The sequence below is a fragment of the Centropristis striata genome, chromosome 16, assembly GCF_030273125.1.
Source record: "Centropristis striata isolate RG_2023a ecotype Rhode Island chromosome 16, C.striata_1.0, whole genome shotgun sequence".
In the NCBI taxonomy this organism is placed as follows: domain Eukaryota; kingdom Metazoa; phylum Chordata; class Actinopteri; order Perciformes; family Serranidae; genus Centropristis; species Centropristis striata.
Genome location: NC_081532.1, coordinates 25,896,253 through 25,923,239, shown reverse-complemented (window position 1 = coordinate 25,923,239; position 26,987 = coordinate 25,896,253). Strand labels below are relative to the sequence as shown.

Sequence of the window (26,987 nt, the reverse complement as noted above, 5' to 3'; positions counted from 1 at the left end):
AGGGCTGATGTTGTTCCAGCTTACTTATACATGTGAAGGGAGCTGATTGGCATTTAAGCTAATTTCCCTCCACACAAGCGAACAAGACATCTAAAACCTGACCTATATGGCAAAGTTTAGCTAACTCCCCAATTGTAACAATCAAGTTTTCTGTGACCACATCTCCTAATGAAGGCATCAGACTTCAGATCAGAAATGTTCATGTTTCAGTCTCTGTGTTGGAAACCTTCAGCCTGATTTCTGTATACATGGCCGAATGTGGAAGACCATGGCTATCACACCTTGTTGACATTTAAAAAGTTGTTTATTTTTGTACATTTGATTCAGTTTTTTCAACTGTATAACATATGCTAATTGGGACCACGTGGCCTAATGGACAAGGCGTCTGACTTCGGATCAGAAGATTGAGGGTTCGAGTCCCTTCGTGGTTAGAAACGAGAGCTTAGTTCAAATAAACAAGGTGTGAAGGAGCTTTGTCACAACCTCAAGCTCAATGTTTACAGCCACACTTGTCTAAAGGCCAACCACCTGAGATGAAAGTGTTTATTTGCTCTGTAGGAACAAATACTTTGGGTCAAGTTTGGCATTAACTCCATTCATGTTCACATGTGAATTCAACAGTAAAACAATTTAGTTTTCCCTCCTTTACCAGGTCAAAGTTGGGATGTGATCACATCTTACTGACATTTAAAAATTATTTTTCGTACATTCGGATTCAGTTTATTTCTGGAAAGAATTTCGATGGAAAATTCTACAAAACAAGGCCGGTTAGCTCAGATGGTCAGAGCGTGGTGCTAATAACGCCAAGGTCATGGGTTCAATCCCCATACTGGCCAGAAACTTGAAGTCAACACAGACAAGTACTTGACGAGGGCTGATGTTCTTCCAGCTTACTTATACATGTGATGTGAGCTGATTGGCATTTAAGCTAATTTCCCTCCACACAAGCGAACAAGCCATCTAAAACCTGACCTATATGGCAAAGTTTAGCTAACTCCCCAATGAGCTTAGTTCAAATAAACAAAGTGTGAAGGAGCTTTGTCACAACCTCAAGCTCAATGTTTACAGCCACACTTGTCTAAAGGCCAACCACCTGAGATGAAAGTGTTTATTTGCTCTGTAGGAACAAATACATTCGGATTCAGTTTATTTCTGGAAAGAATTTCGATGGAAAATTCTACAAAACAAGGCCGGTTAGCTCAGATGGTCAGAGCGTGGTGCTAATAATTCAGATTCAGTTTAATTCTGGAAAGAATTTTGATGGAAAATTCTACAAAAACAGGCCGGTTAGCTCAGATGGTCAGAGCGTGGTGCTAATAACGCCAAGGTCATGGGTTCAATCCCCATACTGGCCAGAAACTTGAAGTCAATACGGACAAGTACTTGACGAGGGCTGATGTTCTTCCAGCTTACTTATACATGTGATGTGAGCTGATTGGAATTTAAGCTAATTTCCCTCCACACAAGCGAACAAGCCATCTAAAACCTGACCTATATGGCAAAGTTTAGCTAACTCCCCAATGAGCTTAGTTCAAATAAACAAGGTGTGAAGGAGCTTTGTCACAACCTCAAGCTCAATGTTTACAGCCACACTTGTCTAAAGGCCAACCACCTGAGATGAAAGTGTTTATTTGCTCTGTAGGAACAAATACTTTGGGTCAAGTTTGGCATTAACTCCATTCATGTTCACATGTGAATTCAACAGTTAAACAATTTAGCTTTCCCTCCTTAACCAGGTCAAAGTTGGTCAAGTACTTGACGAGGGCTGATGTTGTTCCAGCTTACTTATACATGTGAAGTGAGCTGATTGGCATTTAAGCTAATTTCCCTCCACACAAGCGAACAAGACATCTAAAACCTGACCTATATGGCAAAGTTTAGCTAACTCCCCAATTGTAACAATCAAGTTTTCTGTGACCACATCTCCTAATGAAGGCATCAGACTTCAGATCAGAAATGTTCATGTTTCAGTCTCTGTGTTGGAAACCTTCAGCCTGATTTCTGTATACATGGCCGAATGTGGAAGACCATGGCTATCACACCTTGTTGACATTTAAAAAGTTGTTTATTTTTGTACATTTGATTCAGTTTTTTCAACTGTATAACATACGCTAATTGGGACCACGTGGCCTAATGGACAAGGCGTCTGACTTCGGATCAGAAGATTGAGGGTTCGAGTCCCTTCGTGGTTAGAAACGAGAGCTTAGTTCAAATAAACAAGGTGTGAAGGAGCTTTGTCACAACGTCAAGCTCAATGTTTACAGCCACACTTGTCTAAAGGCCAACCACCTGAGATGAAAGTGTTTATTTGCTCTGTAGGAACAAATACTTTGGGTCAAGTTTGGCATTAACTCCATTCATGTTCACATGTGAATTCAACAGTAAAACAATTTAGTTTTCCCTCCTTTACCAGGTCAAAGTTGGGATGTGATCACATCTTACTGACATTTAAAAATTATTTTTCGTACATTCGGATTCAGTTTATTTCTGGAAAGAATTTCGATGGAAAATTCTACAAAACAAGGCCGGTTAGCTCAGATGGTCAGAGCGTGGTGCTAATAACGCCAAGGGCATGGGTTCAATCCCCATACTGGCCAGAAACTTGAAGTCAACACAGACAAGTACTTGACGAGGGCTGATGTTCTTCCAGCTTACTTATACATGTGATGTGAGCTGATTGGCATTTAAGCTAATTTCCCTCCACACAAGCGAACAAGCCATCTAAAACCTGACCTATATGGCAAAGTTTAGCTAACTCCCCAATGAGCTTAGTTCAAATAAACAAAGTGTGAAGGAGCTTTGTCACAACCTCAAGCTCAATGTTTACAGCCACACTTGTCTAAAGGCCAACCACCTGAGATGAAAGTGTTTATTTGCTCTGTAGGAACAAATACTTTGGGTCAAGTTTGGCATTAACTCCATTCATGTTCACATGTGAATTCAACAGTTAAACAATTTAGCTTTCCCTCCTTAACCAGGTCAAAGTTGGTCAAGTACTTGACGAGGGCTGATGTTGTTCCAGCTTATTTATACATGTGAAGTGAGCTGATTGGCATTTAAGCTAATTTCCCTCCACACAAGCGAACAAGACATCTAAAACCTGACCTATATGGCAAAGTTTAGCTAACTCCCCAATTGTAACAATCAAGTTTTCTGTGACCACATCTCCTAATGAAGGCATCAGACTTCAGATCAGAAATGTTCATGTTTCAGTCTCTGTGTTGGAAACCTTCAGCCTGATTTCTGTATACATGGCCGAATGTGGAAGACCATGGCTATCACACCTTGTTGACATTTAAAAAGTTGTTTATTTTTGTACATTTGATTCAGTTTTTTCAACTGTATAACATATGCTAATTGGGACCACGTGGCCTAATGGACAAGGCGTCTGACTTCGGATCAGAAGATTGAGGGTTCGAGTCCCTTCATGGTTAGAAACGAGAGCTTAGTTCAAATAAACAAGGTGTGAAGGAGCTTTGTCACAACCTCAAGCTCAATGTTTACAGCCACACTTGTCTAAAGGCCAACCACCTGAGATGAAAGTGTTTATTTGCTCTGTAGGAACAAATACTTTGGGTCAAGTTTGGCATTAACTCCATTCATGTTCACATGTGAATTCAACAGTAAAACAATTTAGTTTTCCCTCCTTTACCAGGTCAAAGTTGGGATGTGATCACATCTTACTGACATTTAAAAATTATTTTTCGTACATTCGGATTCAGTTTATTTCTGGAAAGAATTTCGATGGAAAATTCTACAAAACAAGGCCGGTTAGCTCAGATGGTCAGAGCGTGGTGCTAATAACGCCAAGGTCATGGGTTCAATCCCCATACTGGCCAGAAACTTGAAGTCAACACAGACAAGTACTTGACGAGGGCTGATGTTCTTCCAGCTTACTTATACATGTGATGTGAGCTGATTGGCATTTAAGCTAATTTCCCTCCACACAAGCGAACAAGCCATCTAAAACCTGACCTATATGGCAAAGTTTAGCTAACTCCCCAATGAGCTTAGTTCAAATAAACAAAGTGTGAAGGAGCTTTGTCACAACCTCAAGCTCAATGTTTACAGCCATACTTGTCTAAAGGCCAACCACCTGAGATGAAAGTGTTTATTTGCTCTGTAGGAACAAATACTTTGGGTCAAGTTTGGCATTAACTCCATTCATGTTCACATGTGAATTCAACAGTTAAACAATTTAGCTTTCCCTCCTTAACCAGGTCAAAGTTGGTCAAGTACTTGACGAGGGCTGATGTTGTTCCAGCTTACTTATACATGTGAAGTGAGCTGATTGGCATTTAAGCTAATTTCCCTCCACACAAGCGAACAAGACATCTAAAACCTGACCTATATGGCAAAGTTTAGCTAACTCCCCAATTGTAACAATCAAGTTTTCTGTGACCACATCTCCTAATGAAGGCATCAGACTTCAGATCAGAAATGTTCATGTTTCAGTCTCTGTGTTGGAAACCTTCAGCCTGATTTCTGTATACATGGCCGAATGTGGAAGACCATGGCTATCACACCTTGTTGACATTTAAAAAGTTGTTTATTTTTGTACATTTGATTCAGTTTTTTCAACTGTATAACATATGCTAATTGGGACCACGTGGCCTAATGGACAAGGCGTCTGACTTCGGATCAGAAGATTGAGGGTTCGAGTCCCTTTGTGGTTAGAAACCAGAGCTTAGTTCAAATAAACAAGGTGTGAAGGAGCTTTGTCACAACCTCAAGCTCAATGTTTACAGCCACACTTATCTAAAGGCCAACCACCTGAGATGAAAGTGTTTATTTGCTCTGTAGGAACAAATACTCAAATGGGTCAAGTTTGGCATTAACTCCATTCATGTTCACATGTGAATTCAACAGTAAAACAATTTAGTTTTCCCTCCTTTACCAGGTCAAAGTTGGGATGTGATCACATCTTACTGACATTTAAAAATTATTTTTCGTACATTCGGATTCAGTTTATTTCTGGAAAGAATTTCGATGGAAAATTCTACAAAACAAGGCCGGTTAGCTCAGATGGTCAGAGCGTGGTGCTAATAACGCCAAGGTCATGGGTTCAATCCCCATACTGGCCAGAAACTTGAAGTCAACACAGACAAGTACTTGACGAGGGCTGATGTTCTTCCAGCTTACTTATACATGTGATGTGAGCTGATTGGCATTTAAGCTAATTTCCCTCCACACAAGCGAACAAGCCATCTAAAACCTGACCTATATGGCAAAGTTTAGCTAACTCCCCAATGAGCTTCGTTCAAATAAACAAGGTGTGAAGGAGCTTTGTCACAACCTCAAGCTCAATGTTTACAGCCACACTTGTCTAAAGGCCAACCACCTGAGATGAAAGTGTTTATTTGCTCTGTTGAAACAAATACTTTGGGTCAAGTTTGGCATTAACTCCATTCATGTTCACATGTGAATTCAACAGTTAAACAATTTAGCTTTCCCTCCTTAACCAGGTCTAAGTTGGTCAAGTACTTGACGAGGACTGATGTTGTTCCAGCTTACTTATACATGTGAAGTGAGCTGATTGGCATTTAAGCTAATTTCCCTCCACACAAGCGAACAAGACATCTAAAACCTGACCTATATGGCAAAGTTTAGCTAACTCCCCAATTGTAACAATCAAGTTTTCTGTGACCACATCTCCTAATGAAGGCATCAGACTTCAGATCAGAAATGTTCATGTTTCAGTCTCTGTGTTGGAAACCTTCAGCCTGATTTCTGTATACATGGCCGAATGTGGAAGACCATGGCTATCACACCTTGTTGACATTTAAAAAGTTGTTTATTTTTGTACATTTGATTCAGTTTTTTCAACTGTATAACATATGCTAATTGGGACCACGTGGCCTAATGGACAAGGCGTCTGACTTCGGATCAGAAGATTGAGGGTTCGAGTCCCTTCGTGGTTAGAAACCAGAGCTTAGTTCAAATAAACAAGGTGTGAAGGAGCTTTGTCACACCTCAAGCTCAATGTTTACAGCCACAGTTGTCCAAAGGCCAACCACCTGAGATGAAAGTTTTTATTTGCTCTGTAGGAACAAATACTTTGGGTCAAGTTTGGCATTAACTCCATTCATGTTCACGTGTGAGTTCAACAGTAAAACAATTTAGCTTTCCGTCCTTAACCAGGTCAAAGTTGGGATGTGATCACATCTTACTGACATTTAAAAATTATTTTTCGTACATTCGGATTCAGTTTATTTCTGGAAAGAATTTCGATGGAAAATTCTACAAAACAAGGCCGGTTAGCTCTGATGGTCAGAGCGTGGTGCTAATAATTCAGATTCAGTTTAATTCTGGAAAGAATTTTGATGGAAAATTCTACAAAAGCAGGCAGGTTAGCTCAGATGGTCAGAGTGTGGTGCTAATAACGCCAAGGTCATGGGTTCAATCCCCATATGGCAAAGCACTAATAGCTCTTATTGCACTATACCTTGATTGTTTGCTTTTACTCTTCCTGTAAGTCGCTTTGGATAAAAGCGTCTGCTAAGAAAAAAAAAAAAAAAAAAAAAAAAAAAAGTTTAGCTAACTCCCCAATTGTAACAATCAAGTTTCTGCGATCACAAATTATTTTTCGTACATTCAGATTCAGTTTAATTCTGGAAAGAATTTTGATAGAAAATTCTACAAGAACAGGCCGGTTAGCTCAGATGGTCAGAGCGTGGTGCTAATAATGCCAAGGTCATGGGTTCAATCCCCATACTGGCCTGAAACTTGAAGTCAACACAGACAAGTACTTGAGAAGGGCAGATGTTCTTCCAGCTTACTTATACATGTGATGTGAGCTGATTGGAATTTAAACTAATTTCCCTCTACACAAGCGAACAAGCCATCTAAAACCTGACCTATATGGCAAAGTTTAGCTAACTCCCCAATGAGCTTAGTTCAAATAAACAAAGTGTGAAGGAGCTTTGTCACAACCTCAAGCTCAATGTTTACAGCCACACTTGTCTAAAGGCCAACCACCTGAGATGAAAGTGTTTATTTGCTCTGTAGGAACAAATACTTTGGGTCAAGTTTGGCATTAACTCCATTCATGTTCACATGTGAATTCAACAGTTAAACAATTTAGCTTTCCCTCCTTAACCAGGTCAAAGTTGGTCAAGTACTTGACGAGGGCTGATGTTGTTCCAGCTTACTTATACATGTGAAGTGAGCTGATTGGCATTTAAGCTAATTTCCCTCCACACAAGCGAACAAGACATCTAAAACCTGACCTATATGGCAAAGTTTAGCTAACTCCCCAATTGTAACAATCAAGTTTTCTGTGACCACATCTCCTAATGAAGGCATCAGACTTCAGATCAGAAATGTTCATGTTTCAGTCTCTGTGTTGGAAACCTTCAGCCTGATTTCTGTATACATGGCCGAATGTGGAAGACCATGGCTATCACACCTTGTTGACATTTAAAAAGTTGTTTATTTTTGTACATTTGATTCAGTTTTTTCAACTGTATAACATATGCTAATTGGGACCACGTGGCCTAATGGACAAGGCGTCTGACTTCGGATCAGAAGATTGAGGGTTCGAGTCCCTTCATGGTTAGAAACGAGAGCTTAGTTCAAATAAACAAGGTGTGAAGGAGCTTTGTCACAACCTCAAGCTCAATGTTTACAGCCACACTTGTCTAAAGGCCAACCACCTGAGATGAAAGTGTTTATTTGCTCTGTAGGAACAAATACTTTGGGTCAAGTTTGGCATTAACTCCATTCATGTTCACATGTGAATTCAACAGTAAAACAATTTAGTTTTCCCTCCTTTACCAGGTCAAAGTTGGGATGTGATCACATCTTACTGACATTTAAAAATTATTTTTCGTACATTCGGATTCAGTTTATTTCTGGAAAGAATTTCGATGGAAAATTCTACAAAACAAGGCCGGTTAGCTCAGATGGTCAGAGCGTGGTGCTAATAACGCCAAGGTCATGGGTTCAATCCCCATACTGGCCAGAAACTTGAAGTCAACACAGACAAGTACTTGACGAGGGCTGATGTTCTTCCAGCTTACTTATACATGTGATGTGAGCTGATTGGCATTTAAGCTAATTTCCCTCCACACAAGCGAACAAGCCATCTAAAACCTGACCTATATGGCAAAGTTTAGCTAACTCCCCAATGAGCTTAGTTCAAATAAACAAAGTGTGAAGGAGCTTTGTCACAACCTCAAGCTCAATGTTTACAGCCATACTTGTCTAAAGGCCAACCACCTGAGATGAAAGTGTTTATTTGCTCTGTAGGAACAAATACTTTGGGTCAAGTTTGGCATTAACTCCATTCATGTTCACATGTGAATTCAACAGTTAAACAATTTAGCTTTCCCTCCTTAACCAGGTCAAAGTTGGTCAAGTACTTGACGAGGGCTGATGTTGTTCCAGCTTACTTATACATGTGAAGTGAGCTGATTGGCATTTAAGCTAATTTCCCTCCACACAAGCGAACAAGACATCTAAAACCTGACCTATATGGCAAAGTTTAGCTAACTCCCCAATTGTAACAATCAAGTTTTCTGTGACCACATCTCCTAATGAAGGCATCAGACTTCAGATCAGAAATGTTCATGTTTCAGTCTCTGTGTTGGAAACCTTCAGCCTGATTTCTGTATACATGGCCGAATGTGGAAGACCATGGCTATCACACCTTGTTGACATTTAAAAAGTTGTTTATTTTTGTACATTTGATTCAGTTTTTTCAACTGTATAACATATGCTAATTGGGACCACGTGGCCTAATGGACAAGGCGTCTGACTTCGGATCAGAAGATTGAGGGTTCGAGTCCCTTTGTGGTTAGAAACCAGAGCTTAGTTCAAATAAACAAGGTGTGAAGGAGCTTTGTCACAACCTCAAGCTCAATGTTTACAGCCACACTTATCTAAAGGCCAACCACCTGAGATGAAAGTGTTTATTTGCTCTGTAGGAACAAATACTCAAATGGGTCAAGTTTGGCATTAACTCCATTCATGTTCACATGTGAATTCAACAGTAAAACAATTTAGTTTTCCCTACTTTACCAGGTCAAAGTTGGGATGTGATCACATCTTACTGACATTTAAAAATTATTTTTCGTACATTCGGATTCAGTTTATTTCTGGAAAGAATTTCGATGGAAAATTCTACAAAACAAGGCCGGTTAGCTCAGATGGTCAGAGCGTGGTGCTAATAACGCCAAGGTCATGGGTTCAATCCCCATACTGGCCAGAAACTTGAAGTCAACACAGACAAGTACTTGACGAGGGCTGATGTTCTTCCAGCTTACTTATACATGTGATGTGAGCTGATTGGCATTTAAGCTAATTTCCCTCCACACAAGCGAACAAGCCATCTAAAACCTGACCTATATGGCAAAGTTTAGCTAACTCCCCAATGAGCTTCGTTCAAATAAACAAGGTGTGAAGGAGCTTTGTCACAACCTCAAGCTCAATGTTTACAGCCACACTTGTCTAAAGGCCAACCACCTGAGATGAAAGTGTTTATTTGCTCTGTTGAAACAAATACTTTGGGTCAAGTTTGGCATTAACTCCATTCATGTTCACATGTGAATTCAACAGTTAAACAATTTAGCTTTCCCTCCTTAACCAGGTCTAAGTTGGTCAAGTACTTGACGAGGACTGATGTTGTTCCAGCTTACTTATACATGTGAAGTGAGCTGATTGGCATTTAAGCTAATTTCCCTCCACACAAGCGAACAAGACATCTAAAACCTGACCTATATGGCAAAGTTTAGCTAACTCCCCAATTGTAACAATCAAGTTTTCTGTGACCACATCTCCTAATGAAGGCATCAGACTTCAGATCAGAAATGTTCATGTTTCAGTCTCTGTGTTGGAAACCTTCAGCCTGATTTCTGTATACATGGCCGAATGTGGAAGACCATGGCTATCACACCTTGTTGACATTTAAAAAGTTGTTTATTTTTGTACATTTGATTCAGTTTTTTCAACTGTATAACATATGCTAATTGGGACCACGTGGCCTAATGGACAAGGCGTCTGACTTCGGATCAGAAGATTGAGGGTTCGAGTCCCTTCATGGTTAGAAACGAGAGCTTAGTTCAAATAAACAAGGTGTGAAGGAGCTTTGTCACAACCTCAAGCTCAATGTTTACAGCCACACTTGTCTAAAGGCCAACCACCTGAGATGAAAGTGTTTATTTGCTCTGTAGGAACAAATACTTTGGGTCAAGTTTGGCATTAACTCCATTCATGTTCACATGTGAATTCAACAGTAAAACAATTTAGTTTTCCCTCCTTTACCAGGTCAAAGTTGGGATGTGATCACATCTTACTGACATTTAAAAATTATTTTTCGTACATTCGGATTCAGTTTATTTCTGGAAAGAATTTCGATGGAAAATTCTACAAAACAAGGCCGGTTAGCTCAGATGGTCAGAGCGTGGTGCTAATAACGCCAAGGTCATGGGTTCAATCCCCATACTGGCCAGAAACTTGAAGTCAACACAGACAAGTACTTGACGAGGGCTGATGTTCTTCCAGCTTACTTATACATGTGATGTGAGCTGATTGGCATTTAAGCTAATTTCCCTCCACACAAGCGAACAAGCCATCTAAAACCTGACCTATATGGCAAAGTTTAGCTAACTCCCCAATGAGCTTAGTTCAAATAAACAAAGTGTGAAGGAGCTTTGTCACAACCTCAAGCTCAATGTTTACAGCCATACTTGTCTAAAGGCCAACCACCTGAGATGAAAGTGTTTATTTGCTCTGTAGGAACAAATACTTTGGGTCAAGTTTGGCATTAACTCCATTCATGTTCACATGTGAATTCAACAGTTAAACAATTTAGCTTTCCCTCCTTAACCAGGTCAAAGTTGGTCAAGTACTTGACGAGGGCTGATGTTGTTCCAGCTTACTTATACATGTGAAGTGAGCTGATTGGCATTTAAGCTAATTTCCCTCCACACAAGCGAACAAGACATCTAAAACCTGACCTATATGGCAAAGTTTAGCTAACTCCCCAATTGTAACAATCAAGTTTTCTGTGACCACATCTCCTAATGAAGGCATCAGACTTCAGATCAGAAATGTTCATGTTTCAGTCTCTGTGTTGGAAACCTTCAGCCTGATTTCTGTATACATGGCCGAATGTGGAAGACCATGGCTATCACACCTTGTTGACATTTAAAAAGTTGTTTATTTTTGTACATTTGATTCAGTTTTTTCAACTGTATAACATATGCTAATTGGGACCACGTGGCCTAATGGACAAGGCGTCTGACTTCGGATCAGAAGATTGAGGGTTCGAGTCCCTTTGTGGTTAGAAACCAGAGCTTAGTTCAAATAAACAAGGTGTGAAGGAGCTTTGTCACAACCTCAAGCTCAATGTTTACAGCCACACTTATCTAAAGGCCAACCACCTGAGATGAAAGTGTTTATTTGCTCTGTAGGAACAAATACTCAAATGGGTCAAGTTTGGCATTAACTCCATTCATGTTCACATGTGAATTCAACAGTAAAACAATTTAGTTTTCCCTACTTTACCAGGTCAAAGTTGGGATGTGATCACATCTTACTGACATTTAAAAATTATTTTTCGTACATTCGGATTCAGTTTATTTCTGGAAAGAATTTCGATGGAAAATTCTACAAAACAAGGCCGGTTAGCTCAGATGGTCAGAGCGTGGTGCTAATAACGCCAAGGTCATGGGTTCAATCCCCATACTGGCCAGAAACTTGAAGTCAACACAGACAAGTACTTGACGAGGGCTGATGTTCTTCCAGCTTACTTATACATGTGATGTGAGCTGATTGGCATTTAAGCTAATTTCCCTCCACACAAGCGAACAAGCCATCTAAAACCTGACCTATATGGCAAAGTTTAGCTAACTCCCCAATGAGCTTCGTTCAAATAAACAAGGTGTGAAGGAGCTTTGTCACAACCTCAAGCTCAATGTTTACAGCCACACTTGTCTAAAGGCCAACCACCTGAGATGAAAGTGTTTATTTGCTCTGTTGAAACAAATACTTTGGGTCAAGTTTGGCATTAACTCCATTCATGTTCACATGTGAATTCAACAGTTAAACAATTTAGCTTTCCCTCCTTAACCAGGTCTAAGTTGGTCAAGTACTTGACGAGGACTGATGTTGTTCCAGCTTACTTATACATGTGAAGTGAGCTGATTGGCATTTAAGCTAATTTCCCTCCACACAAGCGAACAAGACATCTAAAACCTGACCTATATGGCAAAGTTTAGCTAACTCCCCAATTGTAACAATCAAGTTTTCTGTGACCACATCTCCTAATGAAGGCATCAGACTTCAGATCAGAAATGTTCATGTTTCAGTCTCTGTGTTGGAAACCTTCAGCCTGATTTCTGTATACATGGCCGAATGTGGAAGACCATGGCTATCACACCTTGTTGACATTTAAAAAGTTGTTTATTTTTGTACATTTGATTCAGTTTTTTCAACTGTATAACATATGCAAATTGGGACCACGTGGCCTAATGGACAAGGCGTCTGACTTCGGATCAGAAGATTGAGGGTTCGAGTCCCTTCGTGGTTAGAAACCAGAGCTTAGTTCAAATAAACAAGGTGTGAAGGAGCTTTGTCACACCTCAAGCTCAATGTTTACAGCCACAGTTGTCCAAAGGCCAACCACCTGAGATGAAAGTTTTTATTTGCTCTGTAGGAACAAATACTTTGGGTCAAGTTTGGCATTAACTCCCTTCATGTTCACGTGTGAGTTCAACAGTAAAACAATTTAGCTTTCCGTCCTTAACCAGGTCAAAGTTGGGATGTGATCACATCTTACTGACATTTAAAAATTATTTTTCGTACATTCGGATTCAGTTTATTTCTGGAAAGAATTTCGATGGAAAATTCTACAAAACAAGGCCGGTTAGCTCTGATGGTCAGAGCGTGGTGCTAATAATTCAGATTCAGTTTAATTCTGGAAAGAATTTTGATGGAAAATTCTACAAAAGCAGGCAGGTTAGCTCAGATGGTCAGAGTGTGGTGCTAATAACGCCAAGGTCATGGGTTCAATCCCCATATGGCAAAGCACTAATAGCTCTTATTGCACTATACCTTGATTGTTTGCTTTTACTCTTCCTGTAAGTCGCTTTGGATAAAAGCGTCTGCTAAGAAAAAAAAAAAAAAAAAAAAAAAAAAAAGTTTAGCTAACTCCCCAATTGTAACAATCAAGTTTCTGCGATCACAAATTATTTTTCGTACATTCAGATTCAGTTTAATTCTGGAAAGAATTTTGATAGAAAATTCTACAAGAACAGGCCGGTTAGCTCAGATGGTCAGAGCGTGGTGCTAATAATGCCAAGGTCATGGGTTCAATCCCCATACTGGCCTGAAACTTGAAGTCAACACAGACAAGTACTTGAGAAGGGCAGATGTTCTTCCAGCTTACTTATACATGTGATGTGAGCTGATTGGAATTTAAACTAATTTCCCTCTACACAAGCGAACAAGCCATCTAAAACCTGACCTATATGGCAAAGTTGAGCTAACTCCCCAATGAGCTTTGTTCAAATAAACAAGGTGTGAAGGAGCTTTGTCACAACCTCAAGCTCAATGTTTACAGCCACACTTGTCTAAAGGCCAACCACCTGAGATGAAAGTGTTTATTTGCTCTGTAGGAACAAATACATTCGGATTCAGTTTATTTCTGGAAAGAATTTCGATGGAAAATTCTACAAAACAAGGTCGGTTAGCTCAGATGGTCAGAGCGTGGTGCTAATAATTCAGATTCAGTTTAATTCTGGAAAGAATTTTGATGGAAAATTCTACAAAAACAGGCCGGTTAGCTCAGATGGTCAGAGCGTGGTGCTAATAACGCCAAGGTCATGGGTTCAATCCCCATACTGGCCAGAAACTTGAAGTCAATACGGACAAGTACTTGACGAGGGCTGATGTTCTTCCAGCTTACTTATACATGTGATGTGAGCTGATTGGAATTTAAGCTAATTTCCCTCCACACAAGCGAACAAGCCATCTAAAACCTGACCTATATGGCAAAGTTTAGCTAACTCCGCAATGAGCTTAGTTCAAATAAACAAGGTGTGAAGGAGCTTTGTCACAAGCTCAATGTTTACAGCCACACTTGTCTAAAGGCCAACCACCTCAGATGAAAGTGTTTATTTGCTCTGTAGGAACAAATACTTTGGGTCAAGTTTGGCATTAACTCCATTCATGTTGACTTGTGAATTCAACAGTAAAACAATTTAGCTTTCCCTCCTTAACCAGGTCAAAATTGGGATGTGATCACATCTTACTGACATTTAAAAATCATTTTTCGTACATTCGGATTCAGTTTATTTCTGGAAAGAATTTCGATGGAAAATTCGACAAAACAAGGCCGGTTAGCTCAGATGGTCAGAGCGTTGTGCTAATAATTCAGATTCAGTTTAATTCTGGAAAGAATTTTGATGGAAAATTCTACAAAAACAGGCCGGTTAGCTCAGATGGTCAGAGCGTGGTGCTAATAACGCCAAGGTCATGGGTTAAATCCCCATACTGGCCAGAAACTGGAAGTCAACACAGACAGGTCCTTGACGAGGGCTGATGTTCTTCCAGCTTACTTGTACATGTGACGTGAGCTGATTGGCATTTAAGCTAATTTCCCTCCACACAAGCGAACAAGCCATCTAAAACCTGACTTATATGGCAAAGTTTAGCTAACTCCCCAGTGAGCTTAGTTCAAATAAACAAGGTGTGAAGGAGCTTTGTCACAACCTCAAGCTCAATGTTTACAGCCACACTTGTCTAAAGGCCAACCACCTGAGATGAAAGTGTTTATTTGCTCTGTAGGAACAAATACTTTGGGTCAAGTTTGGCATTAACTCCATTCATGTTCACATGTGAATTCAACAGTAAAACAATTTAGCTTTCCCTCCTTAACCAGGTCAAAGTTAGGATGTGATCACATCTTACTGACATTTCAAAATTATATTTCGTACATTCGGATTCAGTTTATTTCTGGAAAGAATTTCGATGGAAAATTCTACAAAACAAGGCCGGTTAGCTGAGATGGTCAGAGCGTGGTGCTTATAATTCAGATTCAGTTTAATTCTGGAAAGAATTTTGATGGAAAATTCTACAAAAACAGGCCGGTTAGCTCAGATGGTCAGAGTGTGGCGCTAATAACGCAAGGTCATGGGTTCAATCCCCATACTGGCCAGAAACTTGGAGTCAACACAGACAAGTACTTGACGAGGGCTGATGTTCTTCCAGCTTACTTATGTGATGTGAGCTGATTGGAATTTAAGCTAATTTCCCTCCACACAAGCGAACAAGCCATCTAAAACCTGACCTATATGGCAAAGTTTAGCTAACTCCCCAATGAGCTTAGTTCGAATAAACAAGGTGTGAAGGAGCTTTGTCACAACCTCAAGCTCAATGTTTACAGCCACACTTGTCTAAAGGCCAACCACCTGAGATGAAAGTGTTTATTTGCTCTGTAGGAACAAATACTTTGGGTCAAGTTTGGCATTAACTCCATTCATGTTCACATGTGAATTCAACAGTAAAACAATTTAGCTTTCCCTCCTTAACCAGGTCAAAGTTGGGATGTGATCACATCTTACTGACATTTCAAAATTATTTTTCGTACATTCGGATTCAGTTAATTTTTGGAAAGAATTTTGATGGAAAATTCTACAAAACAAGGCCGGTTCGCTCAGATGGTCAGAGCGTGGTGCTTATAATTCAGATTCAGTTTAATTCTGGAAAGAATTTTGATGGAAAATTCTACAAAAACAGGCCGGTTAGCTCAGATGGTCAGAGTGTGGTGCTAATAACGCCAAGGTCATGGGTTCAATCCCCATACTGGCCACAAACTTGAAGTCAACACAGACAGGTCCTTGACGAGGGCTGATGTTCTTCCAGCTTACTTATACATGTGACGTGAGCTGATTGGCATTTAAGCTAATTTCCCTCCACACAAGCGAACAAGCCATCTAAAACCTGACCTATATGGCAAAGTTTAGCTAACTCCCCAATTGTAACAATCAAGTTTCTGTGACCACATCTCCTAATGAAGGCATCAGACTTCAGATCAGAAATGTTCATATTTCAGTCTCTGTGTTGGAAACCTTCAGCCTGATTTCTGTATACATGGCCGAATGTGGAAGACCATGGCTATCACACCTTGTTGACATTTAAAAACTTGTTTATTTTTGTACATTTGATTCAGTTTTTTCAACTGTATAAAATATGCTAATTGAGACCACGTGGCCTAATGGACAAGGCGTCTGACTTCGGATCAGAAGATTGAGAGTTTGAGTCCCTTCGTGGTTAGAAACGAGAGCTTAGCTCAAAGAAACAAGGTGTGAATGAGCATTGTCACAACCTCAAGCTCAATGTTTACAGCCACACTTGTCTGAAGGCCAACCAACAGATTGAGTTCATAGGGAACCGGGTTACTGCTCCCATATTATTGGGCTATTCCATTATGTTGACCGGCTGCGGGGGAGAGATCAGCTGTCCTGCACAAGTCGGGCTCAGCAGTGGCATCGGCCGAGAGGCAAGCGGATCATAAGCGGCCAGCCCATCACGGCTGTCATTGTTGCCAAAGCAAAGGCTAAACGTAAAAAGAAGCCGGTCATCTGCTCCTACAACCCAAACAGGTAATCATAGGTTAGGGTGACCATATTTTGATTTCCAAAAAAGAGGACAATCGGCACGGCCTCGAGACACAAATTCAGACAGGCTTCTCGGAGGTTGATGAACATGCTTTATTATGCTTCAATGGTGCAAAATTAACTTCTGTAATGAAATAAAATGAAATCTGCAAAAACTTGTAACAAAATAATAGCTCTCGTAGACTCTTTTCAAATAAATGAATAAATAATATGAAATAATGTTCTAAATATGAACTCTTCTAAATCTAGCTTCAACAATATATCTCTTAATAACTGCAATAAGATAAATAATAGAAGGGTCTCACAAAGATACTAACTTAACAAACAAAAAGGATCTATACCAGGGGTGGGCAACCTTTACTAACTAAAGAGCCACTGTTGGCAAAAGAAAAGGAGAAAAATCGCGGAATGGAGCCGCAAACCTTATATTGAGCCTAAAATGAAGATTTAACAGCCTAATAAGTCTAAATTAGCCTACCAACATTATTAATAGTCATATTGAACATTTATTAATATGATTTTAAAAACTAGTCTATCTCTGGGAACTCAAAACTAAACTCGTTGGCAAAACTTTAAGGTTAAAGCGCCGGGCCGCAGACTTTCATAAGCTATGCAAAGCTTTATTTTTTTCAAACCTTGGAAATCTGCCCTAACAGACTTCGATTCCCACAGCCCTTTGAGTGCTCTGAGTGCGAGATGTGAAAAAATAAAACTTTGTCATAGAGCTAAACCAAATACATCACCGGAAAGGTCTTGGCCTGGAGAGTAACATATATCAATTTCAAGGTTCTATAATATTCTTGCTTTGAGATATTGACCTTTGAACCTTAACCCTGGGGCATATTTAAATGATTATAACTAAGAGACAAAAAGGGTTACAGACATGAGACCTACCATTTTAGTTGACTTAAATGTCCAAACTTTTTTAATATGCTGTAAAAAGGCTATACAATTTTACAATTGAAGAATACAAATAGTTTTTGGTCTACACCATTGATAAATGAAAATTTTAATGTAAAAAAATATATATAATATTTTTGTCTCAGCCACGGGGAGCCCCTGCAGGCGGCCTAAATAGCCACATGAGGCTCTGGAGCCACAGGTTGGCCACCCCGATCTATACTTTTCATCTTTAGGCCAAGTTGTCTTTGAGCTTTGAGATCTCCAGCACCTTTATTAGACACTGAGACATATGTGCCAGCATTGCACACGGTGCACTCCGCCTCCCACCTGTCCCGACCGACGGTACGTCGGAAATTTTTTTTTGCAGTTCATCTGTGAAGCTGCACTTACGCTTCGGCATGTCCTGTGCAATGTTGCTCCGCTGTTCGATCTGCCCTCTGTCTGCTCTGCTCTCTGTCTCTCTGTGTGTGTGTGTGCGTGGCGCTGACCCGCCCACTAGGCAGCCTCTTGGTAATTACGTCTCGCAAAATTGTGTGCAAAGCGCCGGTCAATTTACGTGCACGTGTACTGGTCCTATGAAAAAGAGTGAACACCGGACATTTTCGTGAATTTATAAAACCTGGCCGGACGCCCCGGACAGGACGTAAAAAGTGGACATGTCCGGGCAAAAGAGGACGCTTGTTCACCCTATCATAGGTTGATGTCATGTACAGCACACAGTGGTGGGCAAAGTACTTATTCTGCAGTTAAACAGTCTGTGTTTTATTTTCATGAACTCAGAGAAACAGCATGTTTTCATCTTTGTGATGCATGCACTGTACAATATCAAAGTATGAACATTGTGAGGTGACTATGAAGCTCATGTTTTGCAATACATTACCTAAAATAATTACCTTGCTGCCCTTTTCAGGAAAGAGTCAGGTGTGAGAGCAGACGTCTATAATGTCATAAAAAACATGACCGAGGCCCCAATAAGTTACCTGGTCAATCAGACAGCTGCTAGGGTGACAGTACAGGGAAGGGAACTTCCAATCGGATGTGGTTTGAGTTACCAGGTAAATAATACACTAACAGTCTGCGCACTGCACAGTATCTGGAGGAAAAATGGTTCAAATATTCATATTCATATCAACATAAGTAGACTATGACAGCTTACAGTTGATCAATTTATTTTTATTACATTTGAAAACATTGAAGCAATGTGCATTCCTCTACATCTGTTCTCATAATGATGTATGGGGGGCCCCCAGAAGGCAAAATGTGCAACACTTACAGCTAATCACAGTATATCAACAAATACAACTATTCCAGTCACAAAAACAATCTTTACACATATATACACACATGAAAAAAAATAAAATTATTTCAGGTGAGCTATCTTTTTGACATTTTAAATCCCTTGCTCAACACAGAGAAATAAAGGATAACTAGCCTATAATATGTGAGGCTGAAAATTTGAGAGCATGCTTACAACATACCAAATTTGATTTATGTTGCCCCACCTGATGTTGCGTATCCTCCCCGATACAATTTTGAATGTCTTTATTTTGGCAATAGCTCTCTCCACATGAACTCTGAGCAGCTATCTTTTTTGTTTTGTGTACGTCAGCGGCAGACATCTGTTTGTTTGACTGAGCAAAAGGGGGGATATTTACTCTCAGTCCAATTTCTTCCAAGTCTTTCTCAATCAGAAATCCTTTGTCAACCATTACACCATCACCTTTGTTCAGGTAGCTATGAGACATGAGTGTTTTCAGAAACTCAAGGAATTTGCTTTTCTGAACAATTTCCTTGCCAGTAAAAAGAGTAGATGTAAACATGATAGCGCCACGTGGATCACATGCAATCAGTGATTTCAGACTGTTGGTTGACTTGTAGTTCGAGAAACTTTGACTCTGCAGTACTAACGAACTTGGCCTCTCAATCTTTACTTCTGTGCAGTCAAGTATTGCTAGAGTTGTTCCGAAGTTGATCTTATATTTATCTGGCATTTGGGAGATGATGGTGTCTCTATGTGGCCATACAGGTAATTCACCAAGTACATCAAACATGTAATCGACCCATGAGTTGAAAAGAGTGCCTGCGCTTCGTTCTGGTATCTGAAATCTGTAAGCCAGATCCTTTAAGTCAAAATTTTGGCGCAACTTCATGAGAACCAGCAAAAGTTGGTGACGTAGTGGCATTTCATTTATTTCTTGATCAACCCTCTTATATGTTAATGGGACAAAGGTTTGTGGAGCTGTATAAGTATTTGGCACAGCAAACACAGAGCACAAGTTGTTAAACTAATCGTAACTGAAGCCAGTGCACTACCGGAAATAGTTTGAAATTTTGCTGCGGTGCAGGAGTTATGGTGTCAGTGTTGTTAGAGTCTGTTTTTTTTTTTAAAATCTTCAATTTCAGCATCCTTCTGAGCCAGCATAGTCCTTAATTTCAGCAGCTCTTGCTCCACTTCCCCTGAGGGCAGCTCCATTGGCACTGCAAATATAAATGAATGGTTTAAAATGAATGAAGGAAAACATAAAGATGCTGGTGCAAGCCAAATGTCACAAACCAACCAACATATCTGTAAAATTATTCAAACTAAGGGCCCATTCACATTTCCTAAATGGAAAAAGGCAGCACACCAGTGCCAATAACCACAACAGAGCACTCCCTCTCATATGTTATTATTAGTTATATTGTAATTTCAGCTGTTTCTGTATTTGTCATAACTTCAATTTCCTTCTCCTGTAGCTTCCAGTGTTAAACAAGCCAGCATCATCCCTGCCCGTATCCTGTTCCTGTGCCGACAAGATCCCCAGGCCCCTCTCCCCAAACATCTCTCTACCAACACCTACAGTCAATCAGAGTTTCAGTCTTGAAGAAGCAAGGAAAATTCAAGTGGCGACAAAGGCACAGGATGCCTGTGAGAAATGGCACAAAGATCGTGAGGGAAGGCTAACAGCCTCTAAATTTGGAGAAATACTGAAAAGAATGTATGGGGGGCCCCCAGAAGGCAAAATGTGCAACACTTACAGCTAATCACAGTATATCAACAAATACAACTATTCCAGTCACAAAAACAATCTTTACACATATATACACACATGAAAAAAAATAAAATTATTTCAGGTGAGCCATCTTTTTGACATTTTAAATCCCTTGCTCAACACAGAGAAATAAAGGATAACTAGCCTATAATATGTGAGGCTGAAAATTTGAGAGCATGCTTACAACATACCAAATTTGATTTATGTTGCCCCACCTGATGTTGCGTATCCTCCCCGATACAATTTTGAATGTCTTTATTTTGGCAATAGCTCTCTCCACATGAACTCTGAGCAGCTATCTTTTTTGTTTTGTGTACGTCAGCGGCAGACATCTGTTTGTTTGACTGAGCAAAAGGGGGGATATTTACTCTCAGTCCAATTTCTTCCAAGTCTTTCTCAATCAGAAATCCTTTGTCAACCATTACACCATCACCTTTGTTCAGGTAGCTATGAGACATGAGTGTTTTCAGAAACTCAAGGAATTTGCTTTTCTGAACAATTTCCTTGCCAGTAAAAAGAGTAGATGTAAACATGATAGCGCCACGTGGATCACATGCAATCAGTGATTTCAGACTGTTGGTTGACTTGTAGTTCGAGAAACTTTGACTCTGCAGTACTAACGAACTTGGCCTCTCAATCTTTACTTCTGTGCAGTCAAGTATTGCTAGAGTTGTTCCGAAGTTGATCTTATATTTATCTGGCATTTGGGAGATGATGGTGTCTCTATGTGGCCATACAGGTAATTCACCAAGTACATCAAACATGTAATCGACCCATGAGTTGAAAAGAGTGCCTGCGCTTCGTTCTGGTATCTGAAATCTGTAAGCCAGATCCTTTAAGTCAAAATTTTGGCGCAACTTCATGAGAACCAGCAAAAGTTGGTGACGTAGTGGCATTTCATTTATTTCTTGATCAACCCTCTTATATGTTAATGGGACAAAGGTTTGTGGAGCTGTATAAGTATTTGGCACAGCAAACACAGAGCACAAGTTGTTAAACTAATCGTAACTGAAGCCAGTGCACTACCGGAAATAGTTTGAAATTTTGCTGCGGTGCAGGAGTTATGGTGTCAGTGTTGTTAGAGTCTGTTTTTTTTTTTTAAATCTTCAATTTCAGCATCCTTCTGAGCCAGCATAGTCCTTAATTTCAGCAGCTCTTGCTCCACTTCCCCTGAGGGCAGCTCCATTGGCACTGCAAATATAAATGAATGGTTTAAAATGAATGAAGGAAAACATAAAGATGCTGGTGCAAGCCAAATGTCACAAACCAACCAACATATCTGTAAAATTATTCAAACTAAGGGCCCATTCACATTTCCTAAATGGAAAAAGGCAGCACACCAGTGCCAATAACCACAACAGAGCACTCCCTCTCATATGTTATTATTAGTTATATTGTAATTTCAGCTGTTTCTGTATTTGTCATAACTTCAATTTCCTTCTCCTGTAGCTTCCAGTGTTAAACAAGCCAGCATCATCCCTGCCCGTATCCTGTTCCTGTGCCGACAAGATCCCCAGGCCCCTCTCCCCAAACATCTCTCTACCAACACCTACAGTCAATCAGAGTTTCAGTCTTGAAGAAGCAAGGAAAATTCAAGTGGCGACAAAGGCACAGGATGCCTGTGAGAAATGGCACAAAGATCGTGAGGGAAGGCTAACAGCCTCTAAATTTGGAGAAATACTGAAAAGAAAAAAAGTTACAGAGGAATTAATTCAGTCGATTTACTACCCCAAACCCTTCACCTCAAAGGCACCACTGCCAGTGAGCCAAAGGCAAAGGAGGTATACCAAGAGACATGTACACGATGCTGGCCTAATGCTACAGCCAGAGCTGCCATTTCTTGGTGCTACCCCGGATGCTATTATATGTGATGATGGAGAAACTGGACTGCTCGAAATTAAGTGCCCCTTTGGATCAAGAGACATGACCATAGAAGAAGCTGCCTCAACGATCAAAGACTTCTATGTCATCAACAATGGACAAGACATCAAAATTTCAAAAAGCCACAACTGCTACTATCAAATCCAAGGGCAGCTGCTTTTAAGTGGACTTGATTTCTGTGATTTTGTCCTTTACACAAGAGCAGATCTGTACATTGAGAGAGTTCACAAAGATGTCCTGTTCATCAATTCAATGATTACAAAGCTTCATGAATTTCATGTAAATAACCTTTGTCCCAAGAAATAGACCTTGATCACCTCCTCTCCTGATTTTTCTGTTCTTTGAGGTCCTTCTGGGAGCTGATTCACACCTGTAAATGAAAAAAAAATAACATCATTAGGGCTGCAAGAAAAAAATATTTTCATTATCAATGTGTTTTGGTCATTTTATGGATTAATCGATATTAAGTGGATTAATAATATGTCGTAAAATGTTTCAACGTGTTTCTCAAAACCCAATGTTTTCTGCTATTAAAGCTGCTGGGATTTTTTCAACAGTTTGCAGATCCTTTTTCTGATTTTTGCCTTCAGCTTGATATTATGTCATCAATGCTCAAGTGTGACTTGAACCTGTGTATGTTCATGTATGTGTGCACCCAACACGCATTTGAGGTACCTCTTTTTTGGAGATGGACGACACCTCTTTCCTACAGTATATCCAGTCCTTGTAGCTTGATGAGGATAGGGAAACTCAGTGCTGGGCCCTCCATTGACAAAATGCTTAAACAAAAAATATAGCATTTTATTAGGAGTTATTACTCACATTAAACCGGCACAAATCAATGACCTTTTGAACATCCTTACCTCTTGTCTATTGACACGGTATGTAAATAGTTTGAATATTTAGTTATGTTGAAGAGTAGTGAAAAAGATTACATGTTTTTCTAAAAAGTATATCACAAAGCTCCCCTGTTGTATTGACAGAAAGTTGCATACGTCTTTTTAGCCTTTTTACCATCTTTACCAAGAGTACCTCTCCGTTAGTTTGGTGCTACAGTATTTACATGAATCATTCAGCACAACATTGCTAACATTTGTTATCTCGGTTATTCACAGATAAGTTAATGAAGCTAAGCTCCGAAAGTTAACGTTAGTATAACTAGAGCCCTTTGGACAACAGCTAACAATCATGTACGATTGCAAAAGTACAAAAACGAGCACATAACAGGCCAATGAACTCCCAGCAAACAAAGTGACATGATGTATAACGCAGCTAGAAGCTAACGTTAGAAAGGGTTAGCCTAATGTTAGCTAATGTTAGGCTAACGTTAGTGATGTTAAAGATAACTTTAACCTCTCTAACATCTAAACATCTTTAGCAGAGTGACAATATGTTACCTCAAATACGTTGTTGACTTACCTTAGAACAGATGTAGACATCCTTGTTAATTTTATCCACGTTAAATTGGTGTTGTGGTCTACCGCATAACTTGATCCAGAGCAGACACTTATCTGGGTTGAGATATGGCTTAGGAAATGGTAGAAAATACACCCCGTCGCCCAGCCTCTCGGGATATCTTGTGTTCTTGTACCCAGAGTTGCAGGTACCCCATGCACACCGTTTGACCATTTTAAACTTAAAATCTCAAGAAAAAACACATAAAAACGACTGAAAACGGACTAACTCCAATGCATTTCAAAGGATGTGGAAGCAGAGAATGTCCGAGTGTATTGAGTTAGCTATGCGCACTGTGATTGGCTCATCGCCTTTGGGGGTGTGGCTTAGCCATAGGCGAATTATACAAATCTAGTTTTCGATGACCACATCTCCTAATGAAGGCATTAGACTGTTCATGGTACATGGTACTGTATATGGCAGAATGTGGAAGACCATGGCGATTACACCTTGTTGACATAAAACAATTTGTTTATTTTTGTACATTTGATTCAGTTTTTTCAACTGTATAATTTATTTCCCCCATTCAGATTTATATGGATATTATGAGTTATATAAGTAAAAGTAAGTAATTATAAGTAAAAAGGAAAACAACAGTAGAGAGGATGAAAGTCTGTCTGTCAGCAAGAAACACTATCACATCGTTTGCCAATTTCATCAGTCCCACATGAGGCTGATCATTGCTGAGTGTAGGTTTGATATTGTGACCTCATTTACATTTTCATTTAATAATCTAATCGAATAAAACATTGGCCGGTGTTCAGCGGACACAATAATGTTCTGGGATATTAGATAATGAATTTATCACCAGGATCGTCTATATACAGACGCAAATAATAATAATAAACTATGAAATTCTGAAAGGGCCACGAGGGCTACTGCCGATGCGTGTGTGTGTGTGTGTGTGTGTGAAACATATGTATCTGGCGGAGTGTGTGTGTGTGTGTATGTGTAACTAAAATCACGTAAAGTTACCTGTGTGTGAAACATGTGTATCTGGAAGAGTATGTGTGTGTGTGTGTAACTAAAATCACATAAAGTTACCTGTGTGTGTGTGTGTATGCGTGTGTGTGAAACACACACACACGCATACACCGGCAGTTGCCCCCGTGGCCCTTTCAGAATTTCCCCAGAGGAAATTTTCTAGTTATTATCATTACTATTAGTGCATGTCTACAGCTGTTAAAGTGACTGACAGCTGATCCAGCTGTGTCATTAGAAACGGACGTCACTTCACATGATGCTTCAGAGGGAAGGACATCTCATGTCTCTTAAAAGGTTTCCTCTCTCCTCACCTCGCGTCTCTCCATGCATCCCCGGTGGGCGGGACTAAGACACAAGTGAACGACAGTTAGGGAGGCAGGGATGCAAATAAGAGAAGCCCCGCATCTCACTCGTCTTAAAATGTTTGGCTGTTTTTCTTTTCTTTTTTTTCCACAGTTTTCTACCTACTTCAAGGCTCAAAATGACATAACTCACAACATATTTAGATACATAGATTTTGTGTATTTCTATTAAATCGACCACATTAAGACACCAAGACATTGGAAACACTGTAGAAAATTTCGTCCATTGTGATTTGGTATCGCTAACATTTTGGAGATTTATGCAAAAATTCAGTTTTTCCTTGAATGGATGGCAATCACTTCTGTTATAAGGTCTCTAGTTTGTGGTTGTAAAGTTTCATGAGGTTTTGATTATCGTAGAGATCACAGCAGCTCATTTTATGCACTGAGCTCAAGTTTCACTGCAATGAAATGCTACTATTGGGACTCATATCATCACACATGAACAAAGTTGGGCTCTTTGAATATTCAAGTACAATAGGAGGAAAAAAATGTATTTTACTCCATGAGAAAAAACTAAATGTTTTCCACGAAAATGCATGCTATTAGCGTGAAGGGCATGCCTATAATGAGGAGATATGTAGCAATACATTATTTCACCATCATCCCAACAAGCAATTCCTGGCTGTCGTAAGGCGTATCTGTGTCCATGACCACTCCTCACGCCTTCATATGTTCAAGTCAAATCATAAACACCAAATTGAAAATTCATCTGTTATTCAGACCATGCAAAGTTGTTGAGTGAAATCCGGTAGAAGTAAAAATAATTTAATACTTAAGCATGAACAAGAGAAGAGAAATATGTAGAGGACAATTTTTTCCCCACCACCATTTCTCTCTGTGGTCACTAATCTCAGTATGACATACTGAACTTCACTGATTCCTCTCTATTAGGGCTGCACGATTATGGCCAAAATGATAATCACGATTAGTTTGATCAATATTATATTCATGATTAATCACGAGTATTCATCATGTTAGGGAAAACAACAACAAAGAAACCAACCTAATAAGTGTTTTCCACCATTATCAAAACATACCATCAATTAGAAATGCAATTTGCAATTGCAGACAGAGCATGCCAGAAAAAATATGATGTTTGATTTAGAATCAAAGTTTCCCTTTGCCAATTTCACAGTAGCCAAAATGAGTTGAGTGGATGCAATAATAAGCCAAGCACAGGTTCTGAAAAAATACTGTAATGAATTGAACATTGAATTAAAAGGCACACAATAATTACAATAACAATAGACTCAACATTTGTACAAGGACATACAAAAACAAATTTGAACAGATTTTCTAAATTATGAGCTGGAAGAATAATACAAATAATAATAAAAAGAAGAAAGTGAAGAACAATAATCAAAACACATTTCAAGGAATAGTTTTTTCATTTTTTTTGCCTGGACCACCAGTGTCTCCATGGCCCGCTTGCCACATGCCTCAGCCTTGCCCTCTTCTCTCCTTCAGCACTCTGCTTCTTGGCCTGCTGAACACTGCCACTTGCTTGAGAGCCATACTTGCTCTGTTGCTGCTGCCTTTCTTTCTTGTTGACCTTCTGCTGGTGTTTATATGTGGCTGCTGCACAGTTAATGTTCTTGCACATTGTTCTGTCCACCTCCCCAAACTTCACGTCCTCCCTTCTAAAGAGCTGCATGGCTGTCTTCCCCCTGGACTGCAGGGTGTACTTGACCGTCTGGATCGCATTAAATGTTTCTATATTCATGTTGCCACTCCTTTGGTCAATC

The 26,987-nt window shown here is 39.7% G+C and overlaps 1 long non-coding RNA gene and 27 other non-coding genes across 28 annotated transcripts; all 28 read left to right on the top strand.

Moving 5' to 3' along the window:
- Positions 1 to 358: 358 nt before the first annotated feature.
- Positions 359 to 431, top strand: trnar-ucg (transfer RNA arginine (anticodon UCG)). The gene has a single exon. It is a non-coding gene; the product is annotated as a tRNA-Arg (tRNA).
- Positions 432 to 762: 331 nt separating this feature from the next.
- trnai-aau (transfer RNA isoleucine (anticodon AAU)) lies at positions 763 to 836 on the top strand. Its single transcript has one exon. It is a non-coding gene; the product is annotated as a tRNA-Ile (tRNA).
- Positions 837 to 1,281: 445 nt separating this feature from the next.
- trnai-aau (transfer RNA isoleucine (anticodon AAU)) lies at positions 1,282 to 1,355 on the top strand. Its single transcript has one exon. It is a non-coding gene; the product is annotated as a tRNA-Ile (tRNA).
- Positions 1,356 to 2,119: 764 nt separating this feature from the next.
- Positions 2,120 to 2,192, top strand: trnar-ucg (transfer RNA arginine (anticodon UCG)). Its single transcript has one exon. It is a non-coding gene; the product is annotated as a tRNA-Arg (tRNA).
- A 331-nt stretch (positions 2,193 to 2,523) lies between these two features.
- Positions 2,524 to 2,597, top strand: trnai-aau (transfer RNA isoleucine (anticodon AAU)). Its single transcript has one exon. It is a non-coding gene; the product is annotated as a tRNA-Ile (tRNA).
- Positions 2,598 to 3,361: 764 nt separating this feature from the next.
- trnar-ucg (transfer RNA arginine (anticodon UCG)) lies at positions 3,362 to 3,434 on the top strand. Its single transcript has one exon. It is a non-coding gene; the product is annotated as a tRNA-Arg (tRNA).
- A 331-nt stretch (positions 3,435 to 3,765) lies between these two features.
- Positions 3,766 to 3,839, top strand: trnai-aau (transfer RNA isoleucine (anticodon AAU)). The gene has a single exon. It is a non-coding gene; the product is annotated as a tRNA-Ile (tRNA).
- Positions 3,840 to 4,603: 764 nt separating this feature from the next.
- trnar-ucg (transfer RNA arginine (anticodon UCG)) lies at positions 4,604 to 4,676 on the top strand. Its single transcript has one exon. It is a non-coding gene; the product is annotated as a tRNA-Arg (tRNA).
- A 334-nt stretch (positions 4,677 to 5,010) lies between these two features.
- trnai-aau (transfer RNA isoleucine (anticodon AAU)) lies at positions 5,011 to 5,084 on the top strand. The gene has a single exon. It is a non-coding gene; the product is annotated as a tRNA-Ile (tRNA).
- A 764-nt stretch (positions 5,085 to 5,848) lies between these two features.
- Positions 5,849 to 5,921, top strand: trnar-ucg (transfer RNA arginine (anticodon UCG)). The gene has a single exon. It is a non-coding gene; the product is annotated as a tRNA-Arg (tRNA).
- A 423-nt stretch (positions 5,922 to 6,344) lies between these two features.
- trnai-aau (transfer RNA isoleucine (anticodon AAU)) lies at positions 6,345 to 6,416 on the top strand. The gene has a single exon. It is a non-coding gene; the product is annotated as a tRNA-Ile (tRNA).
- Positions 6,417 to 6,647: 231 nt separating this feature from the next.
- On the top strand, positions 6,648 to 6,721 carry trnai-aau (transfer RNA isoleucine (anticodon AAU)). The gene has a single exon. It is a non-coding gene; the product is annotated as a tRNA-Ile (tRNA).
- A 764-nt stretch (positions 6,722 to 7,485) lies between these two features.
- trnar-ucg (transfer RNA arginine (anticodon UCG)) lies at positions 7,486 to 7,558 on the top strand. Its single transcript has one exon. It is a non-coding gene; the product is annotated as a tRNA-Arg (tRNA).
- Positions 7,559 to 7,889: 331 nt separating this feature from the next.
- Positions 7,890 to 7,963, top strand: trnai-aau (transfer RNA isoleucine (anticodon AAU)). The gene has a single exon. It is a non-coding gene; the product is annotated as a tRNA-Ile (tRNA).
- A 764-nt stretch (positions 7,964 to 8,727) lies between these two features.
- On the top strand, positions 8,728 to 8,800 carry trnar-ucg (transfer RNA arginine (anticodon UCG)). Its single transcript has one exon. It is a non-coding gene; the product is annotated as a tRNA-Arg (tRNA).
- A 334-nt stretch (positions 8,801 to 9,134) lies between these two features.
- Positions 9,135 to 9,208, top strand: trnai-aau (transfer RNA isoleucine (anticodon AAU)). The gene has a single exon. It is a non-coding gene; the product is annotated as a tRNA-Ile (tRNA).
- Positions 9,209 to 9,972: 764 nt separating this feature from the next.
- Positions 9,973 to 10,045, top strand: trnar-ucg (transfer RNA arginine (anticodon UCG)). Its single transcript has one exon. It is a non-coding gene; the product is annotated as a tRNA-Arg (tRNA).
- A 331-nt stretch (positions 10,046 to 10,376) lies between these two features.
- Positions 10,377 to 10,450, top strand: trnai-aau (transfer RNA isoleucine (anticodon AAU)). Its single transcript has one exon. It is a non-coding gene; the product is annotated as a tRNA-Ile (tRNA).
- A 764-nt stretch (positions 10,451 to 11,214) lies between these two features.
- trnar-ucg (transfer RNA arginine (anticodon UCG)) lies at positions 11,215 to 11,287 on the top strand. Its single transcript has one exon. It is a non-coding gene; the product is annotated as a tRNA-Arg (tRNA).
- Positions 11,288 to 11,621: 334 nt separating this feature from the next.
- trnai-aau (transfer RNA isoleucine (anticodon AAU)) lies at positions 11,622 to 11,695 on the top strand. Its single transcript has one exon. It is a non-coding gene; the product is annotated as a tRNA-Ile (tRNA).
- A 764-nt stretch (positions 11,696 to 12,459) lies between these two features.
- On the top strand, positions 12,460 to 12,532 carry trnar-ucg (transfer RNA arginine (anticodon UCG)). Its single transcript has one exon. It is a non-coding gene; the product is annotated as a tRNA-Arg (tRNA).
- A 423-nt stretch (positions 12,533 to 12,955) lies between these two features.
- Positions 12,956 to 13,027, top strand: trnai-aau (transfer RNA isoleucine (anticodon AAU)). The gene has a single exon. It is a non-coding gene; the product is annotated as a tRNA-Ile (tRNA).
- Positions 13,028 to 13,258: 231 nt separating this feature from the next.
- Positions 13,259 to 13,332, top strand: trnai-aau (transfer RNA isoleucine (anticodon AAU)). The gene has a single exon. It is a non-coding gene; the product is annotated as a tRNA-Ile (tRNA).
- Positions 13,333 to 13,777: 445 nt separating this feature from the next.
- On the top strand, positions 13,778 to 13,851 carry trnai-aau (transfer RNA isoleucine (anticodon AAU)). The gene has a single exon. It is a non-coding gene; the product is annotated as a tRNA-Ile (tRNA).
- A 578-nt stretch (positions 13,852 to 14,429) lies between these two features.
- Positions 14,430 to 14,503, top strand: trnai-aau (transfer RNA isoleucine (anticodon AAU)). Its single transcript has one exon. It is a non-coding gene; the product is annotated as a tRNA-Ile (tRNA).
- A 584-nt stretch (positions 14,504 to 15,087) lies between these two features.
- On the top strand, positions 15,088 to 15,160 carry trnai-aau (transfer RNA isoleucine (anticodon AAU)). Its single transcript has one exon. It is a non-coding gene; the product is annotated as a tRNA-Ile (tRNA).
- A 580-nt stretch (positions 15,161 to 15,740) lies between these two features.
- On the top strand, positions 15,741 to 15,814 carry trnai-aau (transfer RNA isoleucine (anticodon AAU)). Its single transcript has one exon. It is a non-coding gene; the product is annotated as a tRNA-Ile (tRNA).
- A 643-nt stretch (positions 15,815 to 16,457) lies between these two features.
- Positions 16,458 to 20,502, top strand: LOC131987703 (uncharacterized). The gene is made up of 2 exons (XR_009395824.1): positions 16,458 to 16,607; positions 20,262 to 20,502. It is a non-coding gene; the product is annotated as an uncharacterized LOC131987703 (long non-coding RNA).
- The last annotated feature ends 6,485 nt before the right edge of the window (positions 20,503 to 26,987 follow it).